This window comes from Triticum urartu, chromosome 7, assembly GCF_003073215.2.
Source record: "Triticum urartu cultivar G1812 chromosome 7, Tu2.1, whole genome shotgun sequence".
Classification (NCBI taxonomy): Eukaryota; Viridiplantae; Streptophyta; class Magnoliopsida; order Poales; family Poaceae; genus Triticum; species Triticum urartu.
The window spans coordinates 333000331-333019285 of NC_053028.1; the positions used below are offsets into that span (position 1 = coordinate 333000331).

General features: G+C 43.7%; 1 long non-coding RNA gene across 1 annotated transcript; it reads left to right on the forward strand.

Annotated features, from left to right (window-relative positions):
• The first annotated feature begins 15675 nt into the window (after positions 1-15675).
• On the forward strand, positions 15676-18347 carry LOC125522387. The gene is made up of 3 exons (XR_007289747.1): positions 15676-16133; positions 17729-17841; positions 17936-18347. It is a non-coding gene; the product is annotated as an uncharacterized LOC125522387 (long non-coding RNA).
• The last annotated feature ends 608 nt before the right edge of the window (positions 18348-18955 follow it).

Sequence of the window (18955 nt, forward strand, 5' to 3'; positions counted from 1 at the left end):
CTGCATACAAAAATCCTATGGGCATGTCTCCGTATAAGATGGTTTATGGAAAAGCATGTCACTTACCTCTCGAACTAGAACGCAAGGCATATTGGGACATAAGAGCTCAATTATGATTTCAAACTTGCCGGTGAGAAGAGGCTTTTTGACATTAGCTCACTTGATGAATGGAGAACCCAGGCCTATGAGAATGCCAAACTGTTTAAATAAAAGGTTAAAAGATGGCATGACAAAAGGATACGAAAACGTGAGTTTAATGCAGGTGATTATGTATTGTTGTACAACTCTCATTTAAGATTTTTTGCAGGTAAACTCCTCTCAAAATGGGAAGGTCCTTACATTATCGAGGAGGTCTATCGTCCAGTGCCATAAAAATCAACAACTTCGAAGGCACTAATCCGAGGGTGGTGAACGGTCAAAGAATCAAACATTATATCTTAGGTAATCCCATAAATGTTGAAACTAATGTTATTGAAATCGTAACCCCGGAGGAATACATAAAGGACACTTTCCAGAACGTTTCATACTACGAAAAGGAATAGGTATGAGGTACGGTAAGTAAACCGACTCCAAAATAGTTCTAATAGCATTTTTTCTCTGTTTTGGAATATTTAAGAAAATGGGAAAATAAGAAGCAGTCCAGGAAGGACACGAGGCGTCCACGAGGGTGGAGGGCGCGCCCCTGCCTCGTGGCCACCTCGTGTGCTCCCCGGACTCCGTTTTCTTGCACGATACTTCTTTCGGTCGGTAAAAATTCATTATATAATCTCCCGAAGGTTTTGACCACCGTATCACGCAAATATCTCCTGCTTTTGTTTCGAGCTGTTTTCTGCCAGGGTTGTCAAGGCTAGGCATCATGTCGTCTCCCTCCTCCTCCAACAAAGAGGGCAACGATGCTTGGCTAATGAAGATAGAGCTGAATAAAGAAGAGCCCGGAGAGATCAACAAGGATGATGGGATCAAGAAGGCCATGGGGGATCAAGTTCCGGCAGTAGTAGAAGAAGATATCCTTCAACCTCATCACAATCTCTTTACCCCAACGGAGATTGAAGCTTTCAAGATGATTGCGTTAGCTCGCATTCAAAACAAGTATCTCACAAGTGAAAATATTTTGTTGAAGGAGCATATCATCGCACTCAAGGGCATTATCCGCAAATTGGAGGAGCTCCTACAGTCGATGTGCGACTATCCACCATCACCAACACCTTCTTCACCAACAAAGAGTAACTGAGTATCGGGTATGGACACTCCCCTTGGCAACTGCCAAGCTTGGGGGAGTGCCCCGGTATCGTATCACCATCACACTTTTACCTTTACCGTTTTTCTTAGTTGGATCCTTTTGGTAATATCTTGATCTAGTAGAATAAAGTTTTTAGTATGATCTAGTTTTGAGTTTTGCTTTATGATCCTTCTATGTAATCAAGTCCGTGAGCTATATATAATAAAGATTAGTGCTGAGTCAAGGGCTTGATTATCTTGCAATGATCTTGAGGGAATAAAATAAAAGAGAAATAATAAAAAAGAAATAAAGAGATCATATGGATCTTATGGAGAGTAATGACTTCACATATAAAGAGTATGATGAATAAAAGTTGTTGAGAGTTGACAAGCATAGTTTTGGTCATCGTTGCAATTAATAGGAAGTAGTAAAGAAAGAGAGGTTTTTACATATAAATACACTATCTTGGACATCTTTTATGATTGTGAGCACTCATTAAAATATGACATGCTAAAGAGTTGACGTTGGACAAGGAAGACGACGTAATGGGTTATGTTTTCTTACATCTGAAATAACTTATATTGTCATGGATCATCCAACATGTTGATCTTGCCTTTTCCTCTCATGCTAGCCAAATTCTTTGCACCAAGTAGAGATACTACTTGTGCTTCCAAATATCCTTAAACCCAGTTTTGCCATGAGAGTCCACCATATCTACCTATGGATTGAGTAAGATCCTTCAAGTAAGTTGTCATTGTTGCAAGCAATAAAAATTGCTCTATAAATATGTATGACTTACTAGTGTGGAGAAAATAAGCTTTATACGATCTTGTGATGTGGAAGAAATAAAAGCGATGGACTGCATAATAAAGGTCCATATCACAAGTGGCAATATAAAGTGACGTTCTTTCGCATTAAGATTTTGTGCATCCAACCATAAAAGCACATGACAACCTCTGCTTCCCTCTGTGAAGGGCCTATCTTTTATTCTTGTCTTATACTTCATGCAAAGAGTCGCGGTGATCTTCACCCTTCCTTTTTACATTTTATCCTTTGGCAAGCACAATATGTTGGAAAGATCCAGATATATATAGCTAATTGGATGTGAGTTTTCATGAACTATTATTGTTGACATTACCCATGAGGTAAAAGGTTGGAAGGCAATACTATAAGCCCCTATCCTTCTCTGTGTCCGATTAAAACTTCATACCCATAAATATTGCGTGAGTGTTAGCAATTGTGAAAGACTAAATGATGGTTGAGTATGTGGACTTGCTGAAGAGCTCTTATTGACTCTTTCCTATGTTATGATAAATTGCAATTGCCTCAATGACTGAGATTATAGTTTGTTGGTTCTCAACGAAGTTTCTGATTCATACTTGAAATTGTGATTGAATTGTTACTTTAGCATAAGAGATCATATGAATATATATATATATATATATGTTGCTGTTATAATAATGATCATGATGCCCTCATGTCCGTATTTTATTTTATCGACACCTCTATCTCTAAACATGTGGACATATTTTTCGATTTTGGCTTTCGCTTGAGGACAAGCGAGGTCTAAGCTTGGGGGAGTTGATACGTCCATTTTGCATCATGCTTTTATATCGATATTTATTGCATTATGGGCTGTTATTACACATTATGTCACAATACTTATGCCTATTCTCTCTTATTTTACAAGGTTTACAAGAAGAGGGAGAATGCTGGCAGCTGGAATTCTGGGCTGGAAAAGGAGCAAATATTAGAGACCTATTCTGCACAACTCCAAAAGTCCTGAAACTTCATGGGAGCAAGTTTCAGAATATATAAAAAATATTGGGCGAAAGAAGTACCAGAGGGGGGCCACCCACCGTCCACGAGGGTGGGGGGCGCGCCCTACCCTGGGTGCGCCCCCTGCCTCATGGGCCCCCTGACAGCCCTCTGATGCCCATCTTCTGCTATATGAGGTCTTTCGTGGAGGAAAAAATCATAAGCTAGCTCACGGGACGAAACTCCGCCGCCACGAGGCAGAACCAATCTAGGGCTCCGGCGGAGCTGTTCTGCCGAGGAAACTTCCCTCCAAGAGGGGGAAATCATCACCATCGTCATCACCATCGATCCTCTCATCGGGAGGGGGTCAATCTCCATCAACATCTTCACCAACACCATCTCATCTCAAACCCTAGTTCATCTCTTGTATCCAATATTTGTCCCAAAGCCTCAGATTGGTACCTGTGGGTTGCTAGTAGTATTGATTACTCCTTGTAGTTGATGCTAGTTGGTTTATTCAGTGGAAGGTCATATGTTCAGATCCTTTGCATATTTATACCCCTCTGATTATGAACATGAATATGATTTGTGAGCAGTTACGTTTGTTCCTGAGGACATGGGAGAAGTCTTGCTATAAGTAGTCATGTGAATTTGGTATTCGTTCGATATTTTGATGAGATGTATGTTGTCTTTCCGCTAGTGGTGTCATGTGAACGTCGACTACATGACACTTCACCATTGTTTGGGCCTAGGGGAAGGCATTGGGAAGTAATAAGTAGATGATGGGTTGCTAGAGTGACAGAAGCTTAAACCCTAGTTTATCTGTTGGTTCGTAAGGGGCTGATTTAGATCCATATGTTTCATGCTATGGTTAGGTTTACCTTAATACTTCTTTTGTAGTTGCGGATGCTTGCAATAGGGGTTAATCATAAGTGGGATGCTTGTCCAAGGAAGGGCAGTACGCAAGCACCGGTCCACCCATATATCAAAGTACCGAACGTGAATCATATGAGCGTGATGAAAACTAGCTTGACGATAATTCCCATGTGTCCTCGGGAGCGCTTTCCTTTATATAAGAGTTTGTCCAGGCTTGTCCTTTGCTACAAAAAGGATTGGGACATCTTGGTGCACCTTGTTTACTTTATTTACTTGTTACCCGTTGTCGGTGTCAAAACCGGCGGATCTTGGGTAGGGGGTCCCGAACTATGCGTCTAGGATCGATGGTAATAGGAGACAGGGGACACAATGTTTACCCAGGTTCGGGCCCTCTCTATGGAGGCAATACCCTACTTCCTGCTTGATTGATCTTGATGAATATGAATATTACAAGAGTTGACCCACCACGAGATCGTAATGGCTAAACCCTAGAAGCCTAGCATGTATGACTATGGTAATAAGTATATCCTTTCCAGACTAACCCCTCCGGTTTATATAGATACCGGGGGGGAGGGATCTAGGGTTACATAGAGTCGGTTACATAAGAAGGAATCTTCATAGTCGGTTGCCAAGCTTGCCTTCCACGCCAAGGAGAGTCCAATCCGGACACAGGTACAGTCTTCGGCCTTCATGTCTTCACAGCCCATCAGTCCGGCCCATGGATAACAGGCCGGACGCCCGAGGACCCCTTAATCCAGGACTCCCTCAGTAGCCCTGAACCAGGCTTCAATGACGAGGAGTCCGGCGCGCAGATTGTCTTCGACATTGCAAGGCGGGTTCCCCCTTCCGAACTCCTAGTTGATCTTCAGATGTAATGATTGTATTCGGACTTGTATGCACAACCGCAGAGGAAATTATATTTCATGAGTTCAACTCACCGACCACCTTTTGGTAATATGACACCATGCCTACCCGACCACTACTTGCGAACCGTTTTAGCCAGCCCGTCGCCCCACGTCCCAAGACGTGGTCTTATTGGCGTGTCTTATCCAAGCGGAGATTGTGCCTCCCTTTTTAAGGGATTCCTATCAACCCGGACATGGATAACGCAACCGTCGCTTGGGTACAACTCCTTGGAAACAAGCAGGTTTTTGAGGCCCAAGAGGAGATGTTTGATATTCGCAGCCTTTATATAGGGGTACAGACTCATCTTTTTCTTCCACGCTTGCCTCTTTCTCAACCCCTGCTACCCCGAGTTCCAACACCCAGGTTTCGGTCGCCACCAGCCCCAATCCTGTCCGGATCCAGCCGTCAAGGCCGGTGGGTAGCTTCTTCTGTTGCGGAGGAAGACATTGCAAAGCTTCGGGCGGTGATGTACCTGTCGTGGTTTTGTCACGACAGATGTCCTCGTGAAAGGACTTAGTCGTGGAGCCATCACGACGGGTTAGCTTAAAGCGGTTAAAGCGGACAAGGGACGCGAGGAATTATACTGGTTCGGCCCCTTACAACGAAGGTAAAAGCCTACGTCCAGTTATGATGGAATTGCTAGGGTTTCGATGACTAGGGAGCAAATCCGCTTTGCCTAACTCTCGAGTTATTGTTTTCTGTCCCTAAACCGTCGCCGGGTCGTCCCTTTATATACACAGGTTGACGCCCGGCGGTTTACAGAATCCCGAGGCCGGCTCATACTCGTGTCCGGCTCGGTTTCTACCTTTCCTTGCCTTACAACATAAGTTACATATCATATGGCGGTTTATATCTACTGGCCCTAATCCGCTTTTGGGCCCTGGGCCTTCATGTAGATCTCCTCTGTAAAGCGCCATATCCCTTGCCTTTATGGGCTTCGAACATGACTAACTCCTGATAGGCATAACCCGGCCCCTCATGGCCGGTTTATATTTAATATTAATATCCCCAACATTAGGCCCCAGATTGATTTGAACTCGTTCATGTCAATCTTCAACACTTAGAAAAATTCCCCCTTCTGCACCTTCACATAGATTTTGTAAACCGCCATGACATCATCGTCTAGGTTCGTAATAAACCGTCGTGACGTCACCTGTCCATTAAAACTGAAGATACCCTTCATTAATGATCCTCCAACAATCGAGGCAACAACCTTGTCGCCCATTCATTTTTTGGGCTCCTCGACTTCCGCGCATGTCGCTTATCTCCTTGTCTTATAAATAGGGTCGAGGGTCCCTTTCCTTTCCTCCCGCCGCCTCTTTGTCTCTCTTCTATCTCGCGTCGCCTCAGCACCCCGAGCGTCGCCGCCATCGTCGACCTTCGCTTCTGCCTCAACTCCGGCCGCTGCATCACCCTGACCGTACTAGAAAAATGTGGCGCGTCTCCGCTGCTTCCACTGCTTCGGTAAGTTCCTCTTCCCTTATTCCGTAGATCCGCTAGGGTTTGCAAGCTCTTCTGTGTTCTTCGCCATTCCTTACGGATTCTTTGTAGTTTCTCTACTGCCTCTTCTTTTGATATAAAAGAAGTATAGAACTCACGCGGTAGCTGTTTCGTATCCATTTCAAATACTAGTAGATCCCCTTTTCTTGTACAAAAAACCTCCTTAGAACTGATGACCTCCTCTGTACTGGTTTTCTAGGTCTAGGCTTATTTTCCTTTTCCTGACATGCGATAGATCCAAAATTCTAATGTACAATTGTGAAACTTGTTTTCCCTCACTTAGTCGTTTTTTGCTCCAGATCTGTACTGTCATTATCTGCATAGGCGGTTTATCCTTTAGAAAATAATCTGCCCTTAGTCCCCTCGTAAACCGCCAGTCGCCTTACCATAGCATCAACCTCCGGTTTATCAATTTTACATGCTTGAATACCTTTTCCTTAACCTGCCACGCTTTATGCTTGCTAATCATGAGTCTTAAACCGGCATCAATCTTTTCCAGCTCCTCATTCGAAATGGCCAAATAGTTCTATGCTTGTAACTGGGTCCCTTCCCGGGTTACTGAAGAGCAGCTAGATGGATGCGTCAGAACTGGCGCTTTACCAAAACGAAGCGTAATCCACTGGCGAGTTCCCGGTCCAGAGAATCCTCCTACCCCCAAGGATGGCGAGATAGTGGTATTTGTTGATCACATGAGTCATGGTTTTAAACTGCCCGGGTCCAAGTTTTTCCGTGATGTGCTTGCCAGCTTCCAGATCCACCCTTGAGACATTGGACCTAACTCTGTGTCCAATATTTGCCACTTTCAAGTGTTCTCTGAGGCCTATCTGCAAGAAGAGCCAACCGTTGAATTGTTCAGGGATTTCTTCTACTTGAACTATCGCACTGAATTTGTAGACGGGCCCAACACCGAACTTGGTGGCGTTTCTATTTAGAAAAGGAAGGATGTCAGCTTCCCTCATGCAAAGCTTCATAGTCATCCTAAAGACTGGAACCAGACTTGGTTCTATTGTAAGGACACTTCCCCTGATGATGAGAACCCTCTGCTGGGTTATCGTGCTCACCGGCTTACCAATACAAATCCACTTCCACAAGGGCTGACTGCCAAGGAACGGTCCACATACGCTCCACAACTCGCCAAGCTCAGAGCCTTTATGGCTAACGGTTTGACAGGAGTTGATTTTCCTCGTTGCTGGATAACTTGGAGTATTTTACCGTTAAGACGCCGCTCTGGTTTAATGTATTAGTACACAGGGGACTTCAAAGATCCTCAACGACATATTGATATTCAGCTAACAGAGGCTGAAGTTACTGAATCTGTTAAGAAGATGTTGGATGAACCGGTGGCTGTTTGCAGCAAAACAGGGCTTAGTCCCTTCTGCGTTTCCAATAAACCGCCAGCTGTAAGACTTGCCTCACTCCCGCTTGTACTTGATATTCTTATTTGTGTAATACTAGTAAAATGCCCGTGCGTTGCCACGGGCAATAATACATGTACAAATTTTAGACATGTCCATCTAATTGAATGACAAAAATTAGTTGAGGATTATCTAACTCAATGTTGAGATGAAGTAGCGTACATCTGTACTGAGTTGAATTTAAGAAGAGCACACACATTTATTTTCATTTAGCATATAACTATCCACTTCACATGAAATATTTGAAGTAAGCTGGTAACGCCAGGGTTTTCCCAGTCACGACGTTGTAAAACGACGGCCAGTGAATTGTAATACGACTCACTATAGGGCGAATTCGAGCTCGGTACCCGGGGATCCTCTAGAGTCGACCTGCAGGCATGCAAGCTTGCAGGTAGGTGATTTGCTTGGACATGAACCATCTTCTTCTACTCGAGAGAAAACATATCAAAAGACAAGCAGAATGTTCACTTTAGTTCTGGTATTCATGCACTCAAGAATTTACACTTCGGTTTACTGGTCCGGTTTCTCTCAGTAACACATGATAACAAGATGCAAGTTAAACACAAATGACTCCATATGACGGAGGTGACCTGCACAAAATAAATATCAGATAATTTAAATAAAAACTATTTCATTATCTAATTTTATCGTGAAATAAAATATAGCCATATAGATAATAAAAAATAGAGTGGAAATATAACTGCCAAATTTCTCACCTATGATGTAAGGATCTCTTTATAGATGATGTTCTTCGTGTATGTACCAACAGGACTATGAGAGCTCTTGTTTTTGCTGCAAGTTGAACTCTTCTTTTTGCTGTCATCTGAGTTATTTTTCTTATTACCAGCATCAGGAATGGCAAGAATCTTGATGTTCTTTCTAGCGGTGGATCTAGATAGTGCAACATACAACTGCCCGTGAGAGAACACCGACTCAGGCAAGTAAATACCGACATTCGGGATAGTTTGCCCCTGTGCCTTGTTCACCGTCATGGCAAAGCGGAAATTGCTTCCTCTTGAACTGAAAAGGAAACATCTCATCATCAGAGGGGCAAAGGGGATCCTTGGCAAGAAGATCCTTTTTCTAGCATGTTGGCCAAGGACAATTTCTGCATCGATGACATTCCTTTGGAACCCTCGAACCACCAACCTCGTGCCATTGCAAAGTCCGTTTGCAGGGTCAATGTTCCTGAGCAATATGACAGGTCAGTTAATCTTGAGCTTCAACACATGCGGGGGCAGGCCATTAGGGGTCAACGTGTTAAGGAATTCAGAAGGATAGTAGTTATGAGGGTCGTCCACCGCACAATCAAAACTATGGTACACCATCTCATCTCCCTGGAATCGACTGATCATCTTCAAATTAATCCTATCCACGCAATCATTCCGTGTCGACAAGATTGCTCTGGAGGTGATGTAGTCTGGGTCCGACGTGTTAGCACCGAGGCTAGGAAAAGTATTGTCTATTAGTGAATCAATGTCAGTGTCCTTCCCAGTTGACGACACACATATCTCGTCTAGAAGACGAACGTCGCCATCTCCGTTGGTCTCCTCCTTACCATCACCAATGCGCAATAGATACTCTGCAAACCATGGGTCACTATGTGCCCTCATATTGCGTACCAACTTAAGGTGGCACATGGAATCCCAAAGGTAAGACCTACGTAGCGATGAATTAATTATCTGAGCCCTAGACCCCTTACGGACAACAGGAAGGACCTGTCTGAAATCTCCACTGAACACAACTGTCTTCCCACCGAAGGGCGGGTCTGGTCGGCTCATCACATCATGCATACTATTGTCCAACGCCTCGACTGCCTATTTCTTTGCCATGGAAGCCTCATCCCAAATAATGAGAGAAGCTGACTGTAGGAGCTTGGCAGTCCCGCTCTGTTTAGTGAAGCTACAAAACCCACCATCATCGATGCCTAGCGGTATCTTGAACCGTGAATGAGTTGTTCTCCCTTCGGGCATTATGGAAGCAGCAACACCGGACGTAGCTGTCTCTATAGCAATCTTGTTTTGCCCACATACCGTTGCAAGCAGTGCTTTGTACAAAAAAGTCTTTCCGGTGCCTCCAGGTCCATCCACAAAGAACACAACACCCTCATCACGATCAACAGCACACATAATTTCATTGTATGCGGCCCTCTGATCTGAATTAAGTGAATCTGATAGATATGTGTCCTCAACGTTGAGCTCTATGGTGGATTCCTCGAAGATCTCCCTTGTCACACCGCTGGAAGTGTCATATTCTTCCTGGATATCGGGAAGAGGGAATGACTCTATATCCTTGCCCATCTATTATAGCATATTCCTGATATCTATTAGAACCATTTGCTCAACTGCAACTTTGGATGGATTGCTACGACGATAGTCTTCTGACGTTGCATCTAGGTGCTTCTCCCAGAGTCTGTGCACATCGCTTGGCTCACAGAATACCAGTATTGTTGCAAAGAGCCTCCTTAGAGATGATGGCATCTTATATAATTGGATTCAGTGAGGGACTCATCCAGTGTGTTGTCTCCTTCGATCAATCCCCTTCTCTCGGCATCTTCATGAAAGGTTGATAGGATCTCACCATTAACCGTCCTTAGGTCCTCATAAGAGGTGGCGCCAGTGACATGGTTTAGGAGGACCCGCAGGTAATAGCATGCCCCCTCGGCAGGATGAGCTGACACAGTTCTTCCAATTTGTCCACCTGTATCTCGTACCCTTCTTCTCCAATATTTTTTGTTCTTACTTGTCTGCCAGGTGTACCACTTGGGGAAGTCCCTGTACAAGATAGAACGAGCATCCTCATGTAACCTGTTTGCCTCAAAGTACTCTGTAATCATCGACTTCTCAACACCTTCACGGTTAACTACTCGTTCAATATTTTGGGCCGCTTGGAATGACGCCATGTGCATGTTTGGTAGATGGAGTTGTAGCTGCTTCACGGGTGGTGAGTTCTTACTCAATTCAATTCCATATATACTCCACAATGCTTCTGGAGGAGTGACCCACCTAGCGTCTCTATACTGTTTGATCTCATCTATGTCTCCATTTTTGTCAGACTCACTTACATCAATAGATGCTCGGTCATGGCCCTTGTATATGTACTTGAATAGGTATTTAACGGCCTTTATGCTTCCGCATGCCTCAACATTGATGTGACAATTGAAGTAGCGCAAGAGGTGCGGGTTGTATGGGACGACCCACCTATTATCTAGCCATTCCTTTCGAACCATTGCTTTACATCCGTCTTCACGTCGTCTGTATAGCGGGTAGGAGTCCTTGCCTTGTAAGGTAGTCGCATTGAAAGGTCACGAATAGTGATTCTTGCAAGAAGGACAACCCTTTGTGCAAGGGCATTCACGATTCAAAGCACCACAAGGTCCATGCATCATATGTTTCACGACCAACTTGTACAGTTCTGGGTACTTCTTCTTGTTGGGGAGCTCGGCTGAGATAAGGCGATCATACTGCTCGGGGCAAGTGAGCTTGTATCGCCCCCCCATGATGAGCAGGAAGTGCGCATGAGGCAGGCCCCTCTTCTGGAACTCCACCACATACACATAAGCCCTCACCTTGCCCAAGATATCCTTTTTAAATAGCTTATTCTTGAGTTCCTCCAACTTCGCCCTGAAAACATGGATGATGAGATCTGGACGATCTTGAGGTGTCTGGCCAGGGTACAGTTCCTTCCTAATCTCATCCCAGTTTGGGTTGCATTTCATTGTGAGGAAGATGTCTGGCTTGCCATACCGCCTAACTAAGGCCATAACATCCATGTAGCGACGCCTCATTTCTCGTGGACCACCGATAAATGACATAGCTAGAACTGTGCATTTTCCAATGGAATCTTCCCTACACTCACCGGCATGTAAGCTATCCACCAAGCCTTGGTACAGGTCTGCCCTTATTTTATCTTGATGACCCCATATATAGTCCAACCGGGAGTTCTCAATCTTGATGTATGTGTCGACCGCGAACTGTTGGAAAAGACGCTTACCAAAGAGGATCGGGTTGAATATCCCAGGACGCATCTGGAATTTGTAGCAGTAGTAGTCCCTCACAGACACACATAGCCTACCTCCAGAAGCTGCGTAGAAAATTGAAAACAATGGTGATGTTGATTGAGAGCACACCTTAAATGGACGGTGATGTAACAACATATTGCAACACTAACCTGCATCATCATCAGCAGCAGCGTTCTCACTGATTGTGGGATTGGAGGACCTATTGTTAAGGCCACGAGCTAGACGAGCTGCCATCACGGTTTCATAGGGCACACCTTCCTTCGGGATATCAGTATGCCACCCAAGTTCACCTCTAGGGAAGAAAAGAGGGTACGACAACGCATCATAGCATCCATGGTAGGACTTGATGCCGTATATATCTCTATTCTTCCCTTGTAGGATGACGCTATTATCGAATTGTCTTCGACGTTCACTACCCTCCACCCACATAGCGGCTACTTCTGAAGTGGTTGGCGCGTTATATGTTCTTTGATCCATCTGCTGGTCAAGGTTAAGTGTTATGCGATAGTCATCAACATCATCAACATGGCCCATACTCCGGAGGTGTTCAGAGTATGGGTTGCCACGAAGTATGTTGACCAATTGTGTGATTACTTCTTTGTCTTTCTGGCACTGCTCTTTACGGCAACTGCGATATCTATGTTCTAAACTGGGGTCATCATCATAGAAGTAGAGCTCCAAGTGACTACGATCCAATCCATCTTGTTTGCCGAATGACCGTATGTTGTGGTACATTTGGCCATGGGCACGAAATGTATAGATAGGATGCTTTGATATGTTAGTGGTATCACTATCAAGGTGACAATATAGTGAGGTGAATGAGAAGTGGCCGTTGAAAAACCTAATATTGTCATGGAAATGCCTGGCATCAGAGTCTGCACTTGTCCATAGCCTCATGATCTCGGGTGGCGTATCTGGGTTGGCCAGTTTGATCTTCCCCTTACGGCAACAAAAACCCTTGGACTCATGCTCAAACTTCTTTGCACATCAGCGTTTGCAGTCCTCCACCGACTTCAGCTTGTGTGTTTCTGTTGGGAGTTTGCTATAAACCATATCATAGGGATCTGGAATGTTTGAAATAGAAGCAGAATCGTCATCATTGTCAACCTCCTCCATTTCAACATCCTCGTCGCTGTCCTCATCTGAAATGTTCAACGCACTTTCAATATGAGTACAAAAAATATGCACATGATATACACGCGACATCGTGGAACATGATTAAAATACCCATCCCGGCGAACATGTAGCCTTCCTCGTCTTCCGAGTCTTCCTCCAATATGACACCCTCTCCATCACCTATCGGATAGTTATTTATGAGGCTCATGTATCCAATAGGTCGTGCACGAATATAATAAAAAAAGTTTACCATCATCATTGACTCGCGGGTGTGTTGTATGTTCTTGGATAGTATCAGGAATTAGAGATGTATTTTCTATGAATACAACATAAATGTATAATCAATATGATTATCAACGACTTATCTTAGAATGTCAGAACAATTAAGAGAAAACATTACCATTAGTGGCAAGGACAGATTGTGAAGGAAGTTCAAAATCATTGACACCTTCCACAGTCATCGCTGGATTTTGATCTAATGATTCATTCACGCCATCATTGGGTGCTAGATGTATTTCACCTGGATCGCACATTCGCAATGTACTTTCTGTTCATACAACATAAAAATTTCAGTGACTAAATCTAGAGAATCAGAATACGAAGTTAAAAATATTACCATTGTTAATGATGACCGATTGTGGTGGATGTTCAAACCCATTTATGCTGTTTGGGGCAATCGACGAGTTTTCATCCATCAATGTGGGTCTTTTCTTCCTACCATTTGCATGGAAAGCTTGGTTTCGACGATCCATCAAAGCTTGCCTTTCTCCGGGTGTCACATGTTTTCTCCATGGTTCCGTACTAACACCCATATCTGGCGTCTCCGCACACGATATATCCTCAGAAGTGGGTTGAATATAAATAGGGGAACCAATGAGCTCAGGAATAGACCAATCACGTCTGACTATGGAGCCATCAGGACCAAATAAACTTGCATTTTCACGAACTATCTTCGGGGTGTAAAATGGGTTCTCCATGGCGAAGGAATCTTAGCTGAGAGTGTTGCGCCTTGACGTGCGGTGAGCGCTCTTTGCATGCTTTTGCTCATGAGTCATACTGGCATACCGCTCCCTATCATTAGCACGTTTAATTTCCATCTTCTCTGTTGAAATCACATGATAAGTGCACAAACAACATAAGAGTACTAATTGTGTGATCTCGGCTAATGAACAATTCCGATTGGTGCTGAGTAATTATTACTTGTCGATGATTTTGTCTGCTGATAGGCTTCACGCTTACTTTCTAGTAGTGCATCCATCTTATTGTTATCCATGTGAGCATATCGTTCCCTATCATTAGCATGTGTACTGTTGATTTTCTCTGTTGAATCACACGAAAGTGGCAACATTGTCAGAGTGCTTGTTTGTTACATGTAACGAATGAACATTTTTGACTGGTTTGATGCAAATTTTACGTGTCGATGATTTCATTTTTTGATAGGCTTCACGTTGTCTTTTTAGTACCGCTTCTTTCTGATTGCTATCCATGCTCACATATCGTTCCCTATCTCGTTGCCTCCTTCGCTCTTTGGGATCTATGGGTTGTGGCTGAATATGGGATGATGTGGGACTAACAGTACTGCAAGTGTTGAAGTCAATAATATCTACAGAATGGAGAATCATCACATATGTAGAACAATGAGTAATGAATAATTAGCATAGTAAGATTTATTGGTTGTATTTATACCATTCTGGTGGTTTTGTTTGTTTTGAACCGGCAAATTAATCAATTGCCTCCGATATGTGTCATTTCTGCTGAACTAGTCATTATCTTCAAGAGGAACCATATTTTCCTTGTTGCAAGAAGTGTCTTCTTGTTCTAACGATGGCACGTCAGGTATAGTTGCTTAGAAACACGGAACAACAGAATTGCTATATTTGCAAGTAATAATATGCTTACTATTAAGCACCTTTAACAACTGACGTATCTTGACTTGATTGTGTCTCTTGGGAATGAACCAATAGTCGAGCTTTCTTTTGTTGATTGGCTTCACGACGCTTTTTAAGTAGCTCATCTTTTTTCTCTACATCCATCTGTGCATATCGTTCCCTAGCACGTTGCCGCTTGCGCTCTTTCGCATCTATAGGTTCCCCTACATTATTAATATCAATGACACCTAAAAAATAGAATAATAATTTAGTTATTTCTTGTGCATCATATTGTACAATTACACATCATTAGATCATTAAATATTACTTTGGTTCGTAGAGTTCAACATGTCTTTGAAGGGAGTACGATCACTCGATCGCGTCGGAGACTTCATCTGCAAGGAAGATAGTATATGAAAAAGTTTCTGTTACTTGGCCACCGTGGTAAGATTGTTATTGTAGAGTCCACGCTTATTCTACCTCACTCCAATTCATATTCGACTTATGCACTCCTATTTATTATACCACGAATTAAAATCACTAATGATGATAACTTAAAATTTATTCATGCAAGTATGCTAGTTGTCCAATGTCTACAGTGAAATTCAGTTGACATTACCTCAAGAGCATAAATTATAATTTGTTGATGCAAATTAAAATGATACATATTTTATATCCATAAAATTAATAGCACGTCGTACCACAAATATCTTGCATTCTCTCGAGTCACAACATTTCATCAGACTATTTTTTAGGACCGTTTACCATACATTAGATATTGTCCACATGAGAAAATATAAGAAATCGTTGTACAAGAGAAAAACACAGCGTAGTAAAACATTTAGCCCACCCAGGATAACTAATCTGGTCAACGGCCTATTACATCAAGTGCCACCATCCATCCATTCTAAATAGGCCCAACTTGGGCCTGCCAGCACCGTTGTGCCACTATGCGCACCGTCCGATCCTCTGGACGACACATATCAACAACACGATCGCAAAATCATCACCGGTGGAAACCCTACCGAAAATATCCTCCAATTTTTGCCGTCATTCACGGAAAGGAAGGAGATAGCGGCTGCGTCGGCGCCGAATTCCTTGCCGGTGTGGCCGCGCCCGCAATTCAGGATGCTCGAGGGCGATGTCGTGTCCGGCGTCGATCTACCCCGCTATGCTCATTGAGTATGTGGTGCCGCCGTCCTTGAAGGTAGACGTCCTAGCCATGGTGATGGGGGCTGCGTGGGCCGTTGCCATTGATGGCAGGCGCTGTGGCCGGGAAACGGCGGCTGCGCGTGCTACGGTGACGGTGGGTCGGGAGACGTCCTCCGCGCTGAAGACGGAGGCTGAGCGGTTTCTGTGTGCTGGAGTTTGCTCCGGCGGCATGGAGAGGAGCTGCAGCCGGCGCATCGCAAAGGGATGGAGGCCCCCTTCATCCAGTCACCGATTATATGTGGGTACGTGTATTTCTGCAACCTCATGTATTAGTCTGAAGCATACTATTCTATTATGCTCGAAGCCCAAATAGTAAATAGGATGTGCTTTGCATAGAGTCGATGCTCACAAACATGGGGCTAATTATACATGGTAAACATGAATAAACCATAGGTCTTACCGAACCAAATTAGATAGGAGTCTGCGTGCGTTTATCTTAGCCGTGTGGTACCCAGGTTGATAGTCGAGCTGATTGAATTGGAGGCGGGGAAAGATCAGCAGGAAACCAATGCCACGAAGAGTGCGTGAGGTTCGTATGCCATGTTATCCAACATTGTGTGTGTGGAATCAGACTTATATGCAACCATGGGTAGGAAAGTGATCCTGTATTAATTAATTAGAGTTAATGCGCATTATTACACAAGGAATTAGTGGGGAAACAAAAAAATGGAAAGAACATATATATGGCAGTTGATCCGGGACAGAATCTCATATGTCATTGATTTTTTTCATCCAGCTGGATTTATAATGATGACATACGTATAAAAATAGATCCTTGTGAAGCTGTTTTAGAGGCGACAAACACTAAGTGGCTGTGCGAACATCATTATAGAGCATCGAAGTGAATTTTGCATCAGACTTGAACCCTCCTCATTCATTGAACATGAACATGGCTCATTCGTTGAACAATCAAGCTGGCCCGGTTCTGCAAGGACCCTAGAGCATCTCCTAGTGCCGCACGGCAGGCTGCCAGCTCGTAGGGCTGCTGGTTGTCTGGTTGGAAGACAAGCTGGCTCATGTATGCCGTTTTCTAGTACCCTACAAAATAGGTTTAATAAAACAACATACAATACATATTTTTATATAAGATGGTCATGTTAAACATTCTTCAATTACACAAGCACTCATGTTGTGCTCTGTTGACCTCAAGCATTGTGGCACCTAAAGTCCAGAGCCCCTGCTTTGCTAGTCCCCACCGCATCAAGTGGCGTGACACATGCTGGTCCCAGACATGTAGGTAGATAAACTCCCTCCTAGTTGAGCAATAAAATGTTAGCCCACTGCCAATAAAATGTACTCCCTTCATTAGGACCACATGTCGGTATGGCGTGGTACGGTCGTCTGACCTGTGTAACATTATTTTGCTGACATGCATCACTATGCCAATGACATCTGGGAAAAAATGATGTGAATTTGTTAAGAAAGTCTGGCTCAACTACATGTCAGCAAAATTCATTGTGAAATGATACAATGCACCTGCAAGCATCCTGTTTCTGAGGCTATATACATCTATAAAATCAATGAATCGTGGCGGCAATGAAGGGGTGTTAATGCTAGCCCTGGCAAGAAGTATTTCAGTGCACGAGTGGAGGACGATGTAAAAGTCACATGGCACCGGCAATGCAACTAGCATATGCATAGCTGCTGGTTCAAAACCAACTTTTTTGAATAAGTATACTGAGCCGACACGTAGGTTGTCGCTGAAGCGATATGCGATTGGTTGAAATGGATCAAATGCAATTGCATCCATTTTGACCCCCTGGAAATTTATTGCATACATGAGCAGCATGTTGAATATATTATCAGCAGATCACTTAATAGCATATCTTTTTTGAAGACTTACAGTTTGGTCGATGAGGATGGCGTGAAAGATGGCTGCTCCACTCCGGGTATGTTTGATACGAGCATACAAAACCTTTGCCGTTGCGTCCCAACCTCTACTGTATATATGTAGGTTTTCTATTTCGCTGAACCTTACATGTCTGCAATTGGTTGATAAAGAGCACAATTCTGTATATTTATTTATGCAAATAACTAAAAGCAGGAATGGATAAAATGTTGCCTGTCGATCGGCGGTGGAGGGCCAATGGGAGCGGGAACGAAGTTCATAGGCGGTGGTGCCATGACCCTCTTCGAGCCAGGACGGCCCATCCTGGGTCCCATCGCCATGAGCGCCAAGACTCTATTTCTCTTCAACACAACTCATGGTTCAGAACACAGAATGTTTTTTATAGCATGGTATATGGCGGGAAATAGAAGCACTGGAATTTTGTATTGGCATGGTATATAGACGTATATTGACTGATCTGACTATTTTCATTTTCATTGGCGTGAAGTAAATCATGGTGATAGAAAAAAGGAAGTGATTGAAAGAAGGAAGGAGATTGATCACCGTTTGATTGAAAGAAGGAATGAGATTGATCACCGTCATGAATGAATTGATTGCCATGCATGAATTGATTGCGTTTGGATTGATTGTTGATTGATTGTGCTTGGTTGCCTTATGTGAATTATTTCTTTACCAAAGATAGAGTCGATTGAAGGGAGAAAAGAAAATCGGCAGAGGGAGAAAACCGATGGAGGGAGAAAAAAATCGCTGGAGGGGAGGGGGGATCGTACGAAGGGGTTGGACGAAGAGGGGGAACGTAAGATGGGAAACGGAACCTTACGTTTTTTTAGGTAGTAGAGATTTTATATCTTCTGTCAATCTTTTAACAGGGTGACGACCCATTATGGAAGAAGAAACCGTAGGAGAAACCGGCCAAGACCCCTCAACCAAAGACAAAGGTTGTTAAAAGACCTGCCAAGAAAAAGGAAGCTGAACCCATCGGGTTAAACCTTGATGACGACCTTGATGACCCGGACGCAGAGGTAGAACTTGACTCTCTTGGTTCATTTTTCATGCACCTCATTGACAATGATCATTATCAGGATGACGCCCAAGGCAGCCAAGCTGATGACGCATAGGTAATTATCCTTTCCTCCGGTTCAGACCCTCTGCCAACGCAAAAAATCCGTCAAGTAGTCCGGAAAGTAAGATTTTCTCACCCCTAGCTCACTTGGA